Raw genomic sequence first — 12,051 nt, forward strand, 5'->3', positions numbered from 1 at the left:
AAAAAGAATTAAAAAAGCCATAGAGAATCTCAGAAATTAATGCCTTCTGCCTACATTTCTCAGCTAGAGAATTGTCCAAGATATGCACAGATACTTTGAGGAGACTTACCTTGGCTGAAAGGGAGTCCCGGGGGGGGGGGGGGCTCCTTTTAGGGATCTCCGAAGAGAAGTTGCATATTCATCATCTGCAGAAGTTTCCAGAGTCATCAATTTGGCATAAGCTCGATGGGATCCAAACCTTCTTTTACAATTTTAAACATCTAATCTACAAAGGACTGGTGTTGATTTGGATAAATTACGGAAAAAGAGGTACTATTTGCTATCTCTTCATTCTGGGACTAATTAAAGTTAAACAAAACAAAAGTAAAAGGTGGGAGTTGGAAATACTGAAAGCCTGAAAGGAGAAGAAGATAAGGGGCTAAATTTGAACTTTGTGAACTTAAAAGACAGTGTTAAAAGAAGAAAGGAATTTATTGTTTAGTCTATCTGTGGGTGAGGAGGCAGCACCATTGTCACAGACCTGCAGTTCTCACAGTCAACACAGGAAATACGTCAGATATCATGAAATTTCTCTACCAGTGAAACGAGATTTGAAGGCAAGAAAGGCAGGAAGTATTGGAGGAAGAAGAAGGAAGTCAACGAAGCAAACAGCCTACTCTAGGATTATAATACCAGAGAGAAACATCGGTGGCTATCGTTGTTGGGAGGACTAAGTTTTAACATTGTTTTTAAAGTGATTGGGACATTAAGAATTGGTGGAGTTAACAGATTTGGCAATTAAAAATTACTACTGTTGGATAGTAGATAAGATTTGAACTGGTAAAAGGGAAAAAAGGAAAAAAAATTAAAATGAAGCAAAAGTTGTGACTGCCATTTTGGGAGAAATAAAAACTTTAAACATTAATATCTGAGCCTGGGAGGCTCAGAGGATGGCGAAATTGGGTGCATTGGAAAGGGCAAGCTTCACTTTATCAAACCTGATGGTTCGAATTTAATGTGGTGAGATTAAAATTTTTGATTTCTTTTATATGTCAGACCCGAAACAAACTTGTGCTAGGTCTGCTTCAATAGAGAAACTGCAAGCCCAATTAGATGCAATGGAAGCTAGGATAATGAAGGGGGTGCAAGAAATGATAACTGCCTCTAAAAAAGAAATAAGAAAGGATATTGAGGACTCAAAAGAAAAAATTTAAAAAAGAAATAGAGAATCTCAGAAATGACACTGTGGTAATAAAGAAAGTACAAGAAGTGGAAGAGAGAGTGAAAACACATGACTCCACCTTGTTAAAATTACAAGAAAAAGTGACAATTCATGAATGCAAACTGATGGAAACTCAGATCTGTCTGAGGTGTACCTGAAGATGAAGAATCAGACTTGAAAGAATACATAATAAAAACAATTGCAGAATTTTTGGAGGAAGATCCTGAAGGAAATAGAAATACGTATGACTATATGTATAGAGTAAATTCACTCTATGCAAAAAAGAATAATTGCCAAGAGATGTGGTCATAAGATTTATGACAAAAGAAATGGTGGGAAAAATCATGAATAAAAACTTTGAAAAGTCATTGACAGTGGGAGGCAGTAGAGTAAGAATTATGAAAGAACTGCCAAGACAAGTGCTGATAGAAAAGCATATAAAAAATTGACAAAAAACTACATGACAATGGAATGAGGTATAGATGGATAATACCTGAAGGTTTGAGCTTTGAACTTCAAGGGAAAAGGAGTACAATCACAAATACACAGGAACTGCTTACATTTTATGAAGAAAATAAAGAATTTGCACCATGATGGATTACAAATTGATATCTTGGAATGTAAATGGACTAAATTCACCACAAAAAAGAAAGGCAAAGTTTCATTGGATAAAAAAACCAAAATTGTAATATAGTATGTTTGCAAGAAGTGCATATTAGACAAAAGGATTATACATTTTTATGGAATAAACAATTGGGACTAGAATTTTTTACATTGGCTGAACAGAAGAAGAGAGGAGTAGTCTTTTATATTAAACAAGAATTAGACCCGATATTGGTATTTAAAGATAAGGATGGAAGATATATAGCAGTAGAAATTACTTTGAATGCCAAAAAAAGTTGTTGTTGGGACTTTATGCTTCAAATGGTGCTAAAGACATTTTCTATTACACAACATCTTGATGAAGTGACCTATGAGCAAATTTTATTGATGGGGGACTTTAACAGAACAATTCAGAACACAATAGATAGATGGGAAGAAAAAAAATGATAAAGAAGGGAAATTGCCAAAGTCTTTTTTTGAATTGGTCAAACAGGTGAATTTGGAAGATATATGGAGGAAGTTTAATCCTGAAGTACGGGACTATACCTTTTTTTCAGCTAGACATAGCTCTTTCTCTAGAATTGACATGTTGTGGGGTACGAAAGATCTGGGGCTTATAACAAAGAAAATAGAGATATTACCTAAAATAGGAGCTGATCATAACCCAATAATGTGGATTACAAAACTGTCAAAAAAGTCAAGAAGATGGAGATTAAATGAAGATTTACTACAAAATAAAGAAATAGTGACATCTCTAGAAAATGAAACCAAAGCGTACTTACATATATGAACATATGAAGCTGCCTTATACTGAATCAGACCCTTGGTCCATCAAAGTCAGTATTGACTTCTCAGACTGGCAGCGGCTCTCCAGGGTCTCAAGCTGAGGTTTTTCACACCTATTTGCCTGAAACCTTTTTTGAAGATGCCAGGGATTGAACCTGGGACCTTCTGTTTCCCAAGCAGATGCTCTACCACTGAGCCACCATCCCTTCCAAGTAAATGACAGAAAGGATATAGAATTTCAGATGGTATGGGATGCCTACAAGGCAGTAATGAGAGGATTACTAATAACATTGAAGAATAAAGACAAGAGAGCAAAAGATAAACAGATGTTGGACATTCACAATGAAATTAAGAAAAAAGAAGGTGAATTAAGGAAAAGGCCAGGAAAAAAGAAAATTATAAGGGAGATTACAATATTACAAACACAAATGAGACATTTGTTAAATAAGGAAATGGAATGGAATTTGAAAAAAAATTAAAAAAGAAATCTTTTGAGGGAGCGAATAAACCTGGAAAATATTTGGCCTGGCAATTGAAGAAAAAGAGAGAAAGTGAAATTATTAATAAAATTGTTGCTGATGGAAGAGAGATGGTAGATCAAGAAGGAATAAAGAGAATTTTTTAAATACTATGCTAAACTATTTAAAGGTGTTAAAATAAAGAAGGAAAGAAAGGATCGAAGTGTATTTGCAAAAGATTAAAATAGCATCCTTAACTGAATATATGGAAAAAAATTTGAATGATCCAATTGAAAAAAATAGAAATTGAAGTAGCAATTAATGTAATGAAAATTGGAAAGGCACCTGGACCAGATGGATATACGGCAAATTTTTTTAAAAAGCTTAAAGAAGAATTAGTACCGAAACTTCAAAAATTGATGAATGCGATAAGATTAAATGGGAAAATACCAAATACATGGAAAGAAGCTGTAATTTTGTTGATTCCAAAGGAAGAAAGAGATGTCACGAATGTAAAGAATTATAGACCAATTTCATTATTAAATAATGATTATAAGATATACACAAGAATCTTGGCAGAACGGCTTAAACAATATTTAATAAATTTTATAAAGGAAGATCAAGCTGGTTTTCTCCCTAAAAGGCAAATAAGAGACAATATTAGAACTGTTGTAAATATTGTAGAATATTATGAAAGACATCCAGAGAAGGAAGTTGCATTTTTTTTTTTTTTTTGCAGATGCAGAGAAAGCTTTTGACAATTTGAACTGGGACTTTATGTTTGCAGTAATGGAAAAAATAAGGTTGGGAGAAAACTTTATAAGAGCGATAAAGGCAATATATACTGAACAATGTGCAAGGCTATGTATAAATGCAGATCTTACAGATGAAATGATAATCAACAAAGGTACAAGGCAAGGTTGTCCGCTTTCACCATTGTTGTTTATAATGACTCTTGAAATCTTATTGATGCAAATACAAGACGATGAAGAAATAGAAGGAATGAGAATTAAAGGATTTACCTATAAATATAGAGCATTTGCAGAGGATATAATGTTTATAAATTAAATCCTACGCAAGTTACACCTTTGTTGTTAGCTAAAATACAAGATTTTGGAGAATTGGCGGGACTTTATGTTAATAAAGACAAAATCAAAACTTTTATGTAAAAATATGCAAGTAAATAAACAAAAGGAATTGCAGAGGTTAACGGGATGTGAAGTTACCTCTAAAGTAAAATATTTGGGTGTGGAAATAACAATGAAGAATATTGATCTTTTAAAAAAACAATTATGAAAAGTTATGGCGTAAAATGGATGAAGATATGATAAAGTGGAACAAGCTTAATTTGTCATTGCTTGGTAGAATAGCTGCAATTAAGATGAACATTTTGCCGAGATAAAGCCCCAGCTTTATCTGCTTATGGACGACCGGCTGGTCTGCGCCTCACAAAATCTGGACCGGGCATTACAGGCTGTGGCTGGGTGGCTCAAGCAGAGCGGGCTGAGGCTAAATCCGGCGAAGACAGAGGTCCTTTGTGTCAGAGTTAGGTTCTTTAAGGGAACAAAACTGCTGAGTAATGATTATGTAACTAAGCTATACAGGGATGATGAATGTCACGAGAGTAACAGGTGCAGCTTGTTAGCAATCAGTGATGGGGATTGGATAGCTGCACTATAATAGTACAAGCCTTACTCTCAGCTAGTGTGTGGTGATGATAAGGAGAAGGACGGTGCGTGAGAGAAGGAGAAACATCTTGACTGTTATACTGTTACTCTGGAGGACTGGATAAGACTGGCTTATGTAATGTACGGACTGGATTCTTGACTTCTCTAACTGGAAACTGATTTGGTACTGTATCTTGGAAGGACTGCTTTATGTGTATGAACCATTGGACTGCCTGTGACTGCCTCTAACGTATTTACCCAAATATAACTGTTGACTGGCTGTTTGGAGTTTGTCTTTCTATCACAGCTTCTGGAGTTGCACTCTTCAGTTTACTCATACAGGTGAACTTCCCACGCACACACTGTCACTTTGCTTGGGCCGTCGGGGTCCGGGAAGGGAAATACCCCTTCCGGTTTTTGACGGTGCGCCGCTGACTGCGACGCATAGAGTCAAGAGCCTGGGGGTACTTCTGGAGCCTTCCTTAACAATGGAGGCCCAGATAGCAGCCACTGCCAAGTCCTCATTTTTCCATCTTAGGCGGGCAAGGCAGTTGGCTCCCTTCCTGGAGCGCGACGATCTAGCAACAGTGATCCATGCTATGGTCACCTCGAGGCTGGACTACTGCAATGCCCTCTACATGGGGCTGCCCCTGTGCCAAACCCGGAAATTGCAGCTGGTGCAGAACATCGCCGCCCGGTTGTTATTGGGGCTCCCAAGGTGGGAGCACATTCAGCCGGGACTTCGGGCTCTGCACTGGCTACCAATACCTTACCGAGTTCGGTACAAGGTGCTGGTTATTACCTTTAAAGCCCTATATGGCCTAGGACCTGCCTACCTGAGGGACCGTCTCTCCCCACACGTTCCCCAGCGAGCACTGAGATCGGGAACTCAAAACCTCCGGGCCCCGGGCCAAAGGAAGCCCGTTTGAAAGCTACAAGGGACAGGGCCCCGGGCCAAAGGAAGCCCGTTTGAAAGCTACAAGGGACAGGGCCTTCTCCGTAATGGCTCCATCTTGGTGGAACCAGCTGCCGGAAGAGGTAAGGGCCCTGAGGGACCTTACCCAATTCCACAGGGCCTGTAAGACAGCCCTCTTCCGGCTGGCCCACAGCTAACCGGCATCGAACATCGAACACTGAACACCGAAATACTGAATCTGAAATCGAACTTGAATCGAGTGTAGCTTTAAGACCGCTGCATGATTTTAATGTCTCTCTATATAATAATTGTTTAGATTTTAACTATAAATTATGAAATGTTAATTTTAATGCTTAATTTTATATTTTATGTTAGTTTTACATGTTGTAAGCCGCCCTGAGCCACCTAGTGGGAAGGGCGGGATATAAATTTCAGATAAAATAAATAAATAAATAAATAAATAAATAAATAAATAAATAAATAAATAAAATAATGTATTTATTCCAAACTATTCCGATTGTGAAAGACAGTAAACAATTTAATAAATGGCAAAGAAAGATTTCAGAATTTATATGGGCTGGAAAGAAACCAAGGATTAAAATGAAATTTTTAATAGATGCTAAAGAAAGAGGAGGATTCCAATTACCAGATTTAAGATTATATCATGAAGCAGTTTGTTTAGTGTGAATAAAATATTGGGTGAGGCTATTGAATAAAAAACTTTTAACGTTGGAAGGTCATGGAAATAAATTCGGCTGGCACGCTTATATGTACTATGGGAAGAAAAAGATGTATGTTTTTTTCTCTCACCATTACATAAGAAATAATCTGCTAAATATTTGGATGAAGTATAAGAAATATGGCGATGAGAGAAAACTACTATGGATAGTGCCAGCAGAAGTAATAAAAATAACAGCTGAGTCAGGAGAGGGGAAATGGATGTCATACAATCAACTATTAAAAATACAAAGCAGTAAAATAGAGTTGAAAACTGCTGAGGAGCTGAATTATAAATATGATTGGTTTCAAATGCAACAAATAAAGAGTTTGGTGGAAAGTGATTTTAAAACTGAAGGAATAAGGAGAACAAACAGAAATGGAAAAAGTTCTGCTTGGAGATAATGAAAAATTAACTTCGAAAATCTATAAGTTACTTTTAAAATGGTCTACGGAAGATGAAGTAGTGAAATCTCAAATGATTAAATGGGCAATTAATGTAAATAAAGAAATGCAGATGGACACATGGGAATATTTGTGGAAGAACTCTATGAAACTCTCAACATGTCAGAGTATCAAAGAAAATTGTTTTAAGATGATGTACAGATGGTATATGACTCCTAAAAAGTTGGCAAAGATGAACAATAAGATGCCAGACAGATGTTGGAAATGTAAAAAAACATGAAGGTTCTTTCTACCATATGTGGTAGACTTGTGAAAGAGCAAAAAAGTATTGGCAGATGATTCAACAAGAGATTTCTAAGATCTTGGGATACGAATTTAACAAAGTTGCAGAGACTTTTCTGTTGGGATTACAAATGGAAAAATTTCCAAAAGAAGTTAGAAATTTAATCTGGTACTTGCTCTCAGCTGCTAGGACATTGTATGCACAGTTGTGGAAGCAAGAAAAAATACCAGAAAAATGGGATTGGATTTTAAAAGTTATGTGTTGGAGTGAATTGGACTGACACGGAAACAGCAAAAGGGAATATGAGAGAGTTGTCATTTCACTCTGGCCAACATTTCTTCATCTTGAAATTACCACTGAATCTTCTGGGAATCAAGCACCTCTGATTTGATCTTCCATTTCTATAAGCTTGGTGTATAAGGTCACTCAGAGAGTCTGTAGCTAAGCAGGTATCTGTGTGATAATTTCTCCTTGGTTAGAATTCTGTCTGCAAGACCAGAATGACTTTCAAGGCATGTCTTTTACTCAAAGAATGCTGTTTGAACACATCCATTTCACACAGGGCACCCTAGTACATGAAGCTGAGAGGTTGCCTGACTTCCTCGTTTGAATCTGAGGGTGCCTTGAGGGAAGAAGTACCTGCTTCTTCATAAGACATTATGCACTTCAGTGCCCAGCAACTGGCATAGGCTGCTGCTGTTGTCAAAACATGCCCTCCGTTAAACAATTTATGGTTTTAAAAGTTAAGTGCTAAAAGAAGTTTCATGTTGGCCTCTATCTGTATACCTGCAGCCAGCTATTAAAGACCCTTTTCTGAGTGTTTTCTAAGGCAATTTCAGCTATTGAAGAGTTTTCACTAAGAACTTGGTTTGTTGAAGATTGTCCCCATCTGCTGTTTTATTATCCTGGTTATTTATTTGGCTCATTTTTATCCCACCACTCTTCAAAAGAGCGTAAGGTGCTGTACATCTATCTCTCCTCCTCTGTGATGTAGGTGAGTCTAAGAGGCAGTGATCACCCAGCAAGCTTTATGGCATGGTGAGAATTTGAACCCAGGTCTCCCAGAACCTACCCCAACAATTTACAGGCTCTCATTCAAAAATACATTTTTATTGTAGTTACCTTAAATAATAATAATAATAATAATAATAATAATTATTATTATTATTATTATTATTATTATTATTATTATTATTATTATTAGTGTTGGCTGGAAGTGCAACTAAAATATTTTAAATGTAAATATACTACTATAAGATAGAGAGACATACAAGAATTGGCTTCAGTAAGAAGACTACAGATTCCCTTGCACATTACACTGCTCAGTCCTGGTTTTATCACAAGCAATGAAACAAGAGGATGTTTCACAATGTACTTCCTCATTCAGAAAAATGAATACACAATGCATTGGCTGAAGTTCCAGAGATCTTCAAAGGAAAGAATATGTTGATGATGTGGTGGAATAATCTCAGAAAAATTTCCCAAGATACTGCTTTTTTCCTGTGAAATATGTGTAATAATCAATAGTTGCTAGAAGGAGAATTAAAAATAGAACAATGCTTAGGAAAGAACAGGGAATCAAGCCACTGTTTGGATTGTCATTTGCTGTAGATCCTGCACTATGAGATACAGAACTCTCTCACCCTACCCACCATCACAGTGAGCTGTCTATTGGAAAGATTCATTGGAACTCTTCTTCCATGTGTTTCCATGTACCAACACTGGGCATCTTTAGAAAATTGAAATTATTGTTATGTATTTCTATTGATAGAGGGTGCAAAGAATGAATACTTGAAGCTATCTTATACTGAATCAGACCATTGGTCAAGGCTAGTACAGATTGGCAGCAGGTCTCCAGGATTTCCAGTACAGGCCTCTGACATCATCTACTACCTGATTCTTTTCTCTGGAGATACCAGGGATTGAACCTGAGACCTTCTGCATGTCAAGAAGATGCTCTACCACTGAGCCATAGCACCTTCTAATTCCATATTTTAAAAGTTAGCCAAGCTGGATGAGATGGCAAGAGATCTGTGCTTGGACCTCCAGCAGATTTCCTTTTTAAAATGCTTAAAGATTTGGGGGAGGGTTGAATTGGGCTACGGTGCTGTTTCCCCACTATTAATCTCTCTTTAATTTTTATTTGCCCCGCAACAGAAAATGTGGGATTAATAGCATCTTCAGGGATGGTGAAATTGAGGACAATGTGCAGTGGAAAGAAATAATACTACTCCCCCAGCACCACAGACCTGACTCAACACTCTCTTATATAGCTGTTTTAACTGGGGGTTTTGTGGGGGAGGGGGAGAAATCTAGGAAGATACAGCTCTGGATCCCTTTATCATTGCTATCTTGTCTCATTTGACCCTTAACTTTTCAGTAGGTATTACTTAATCTTCATCCTTTTTTATTTGTTTCGTCACAGAATGATCAGTTTAACTAAAAAAAAAATTGAGTGCTTGAATTATCACAATAAGAGCAACATTTTCTCTCTTTTCCATGCAGTAGTTGGAGATCCTTGCACAAGATGGACCAGAATACTTTGAATATGTAGTTTATTCTATGTTCTGCTACCATATTTTATAGAAAGACTGGTAGCAAAGAAATGAAAGCAGCAGCACTAAATAGCATGATTGGATTTTGAACTGGATTAATTTCCTTTTATGTCTCATAATAATTGTCCTAGAGTTACTCTTGTATGGTACTCTTCTGGAATGTAGCATCATAGCTGTGCATCCGTCTTAGATGGTGAACATCCTCCTAAGGCACTTTAATGTATTTCCATAAACAGGAAGCTAAAAGACCAACACTTTGATAATTTCTCCATTTGATAATATTCTTTCAGTGAAATTTTAAGCAGAGTTACAACCGTCAAATTCCATTGACTTCAATGGATTTATCAGGATGTAACTCTGAAGATTGTACTGTTTGTCTACCAGCCTAAGCACCCTTCAATTCCATCAAGACATGAGAATTTTATTCCAAATGATAAATATCTCGAAGATTGTCTTTACATGTATGTTACTAGCAACTGGGAAAATAGTTGAGAAGAAATTAATTATTTCTGCAAAGCAATCTCTTGGCTCCAATGAAGTCATTGCTGCTATCTCCTTTGGCCAGTAAGGTTAATAATAATTCCTGTCCATGATCTGTGCATTTCAAGCTGTATGTTGGTTATTATCTCCCACCCCTGTGGATAAAGCCCTACCTATTCATTTCCATATAGTTTAGGTGCTATTCAAGTTCTGTAGAACTTGAATAGCATCTAGACTACCAGAATCTCCTTTCTCTCTCACCTACAGAGAGTGTCATTTGATGGAAAAAATGAGAACAGGTTAAAAAAAACAAAAATATTGTAGTACAAGCAGCACACAGTACTTCAGTTAGGAACAAGTACTATAGAACTTTTATATGGAATTTGGCTGGTGAGTAACAGGCAAACTACCCATATAGAGATCCCATATATGTACCTTGCGTTGTCGAATTTGAAGAACAAATTGTGCTTAGTTTTCTTAACTTAGTATATGCAACTTACCTGTAAAGAATTTAAAATGAAGCCAGTCCTGACTATCATTGTGTATAGAGCAAAAATATAAGGGAAGTCACTGATGAAAAAATACCAGTTTAAGAGGCAGTCCCAGTACTTCTATATTCTGCTCTTCTCCATCAATGCTTTGTATCTCTACTCTGATTCTTTCCACTTCACTTGAAGGGAAAAGCTTGCTAGTTTTATATCTTCAGTCCCCCATCACAGCAAAGAACTTCAAGTGGTTAATAGTACCCAGTGATGCTGATGCCTCCTTGACAAGAGTCCTCAAAATGGCCTTAATTAGGCTTGAATAAGGCACTTCAAGTATTCCCCAATCACTTCAAAGTGCTGTTCACTGCAGCATTTATGGAGGTAGTTGGATTCATCACTGCAGCAGTTCCATCAAAGACTGGGTTAATTATTGATCTTACCTACATCTTTCACAATATGACACTTAATAAGAGGACACTGGGTCTGATAGCTTGATAATCTGATTTGTAGATGATTGCTAGGAGTCATTCACATGAGCAAACATGCCAAGTAGTAAGTATATCTACTGTTCACAAAATTGTCAGGACGCCAATCACATGCATTAGCCAATCACATGGCATATTTCCATGTGTATTCAAAATCACTATTAAGCAGTTCAGAATGATGTTCATACATTACCATTAAAGATTTTATGCATGGCAGAATCTGTTCAAAGCTGAGATTTTCGAGAAATAAAATTTTGTTCATCCAACAGTGTCTGTATTTTAGAATTCTGACTTGTAAACTACTTTGAATCATGAGAAAAGGAGACGTATAAATATTTTAATAAATATATAAATTTGTTGGAGTTTCATATGCATACACATATACACTAGGGGATTCTTACAAGAATGCTGTAAGTGACTGCGAATGGCTGATTTTGCACTACTCGCTTGTGTTAGTGTTTAGCCGGGTCTGTTTCCCCCAGCTCAGATTATTTATTTCTGCACCACAGCCTCCCCATCCAGTACATCCGTGGGAATGGTTTCTGCATTAACATCCCAGAGTATTCCCTGAAATCTCCACCTCCAGGTTTTTTTTTTCATTGGAGTGTGCTTTTGATACAACGCAACCAATTGTCAACAACCTTACAGGCTGTATTGTTTTATGTGCTTGCTTTAAACCAGCATGCTGATTGGCTGCCTGTGTTGCCGCCAGTGCTTGAAATACTTTGTTTTCAATAAGGTTTGAGAATTCAGATTCCTCCCGATGGCAGGCTGACCAGCCATGCAGTTGGGGAGCTGCGTTTACCTCCATATGAGGAGGTAGAACGGCAGGGTGCAGGGCACCATGGGTGCTTCAGAGATGGAGATGGACCTGTAACTGCCAGCTCCACTCCCACCGAAGCAGTCCCTGCCTCGTGCTCGGCCAGAGAAGAGCTCTTTGACGCTTCTCCTTGGCCCAAGGCTCCTGGTTCCTTGTCATGGCCGCGAATTGGGCTGCGGCTGTTGGAAGC

This window comes from Heteronotia binoei, chromosome 21 (genome assembly GCF_032191835.1).
Source record: "Heteronotia binoei isolate CCM8104 ecotype False Entrance Well chromosome 21, APGP_CSIRO_Hbin_v1, whole genome shotgun sequence".
NCBI lineage: Eukaryota > Metazoa > Chordata > Lepidosauria > Squamata > Gekkonidae > Heteronotia > Heteronotia binoei.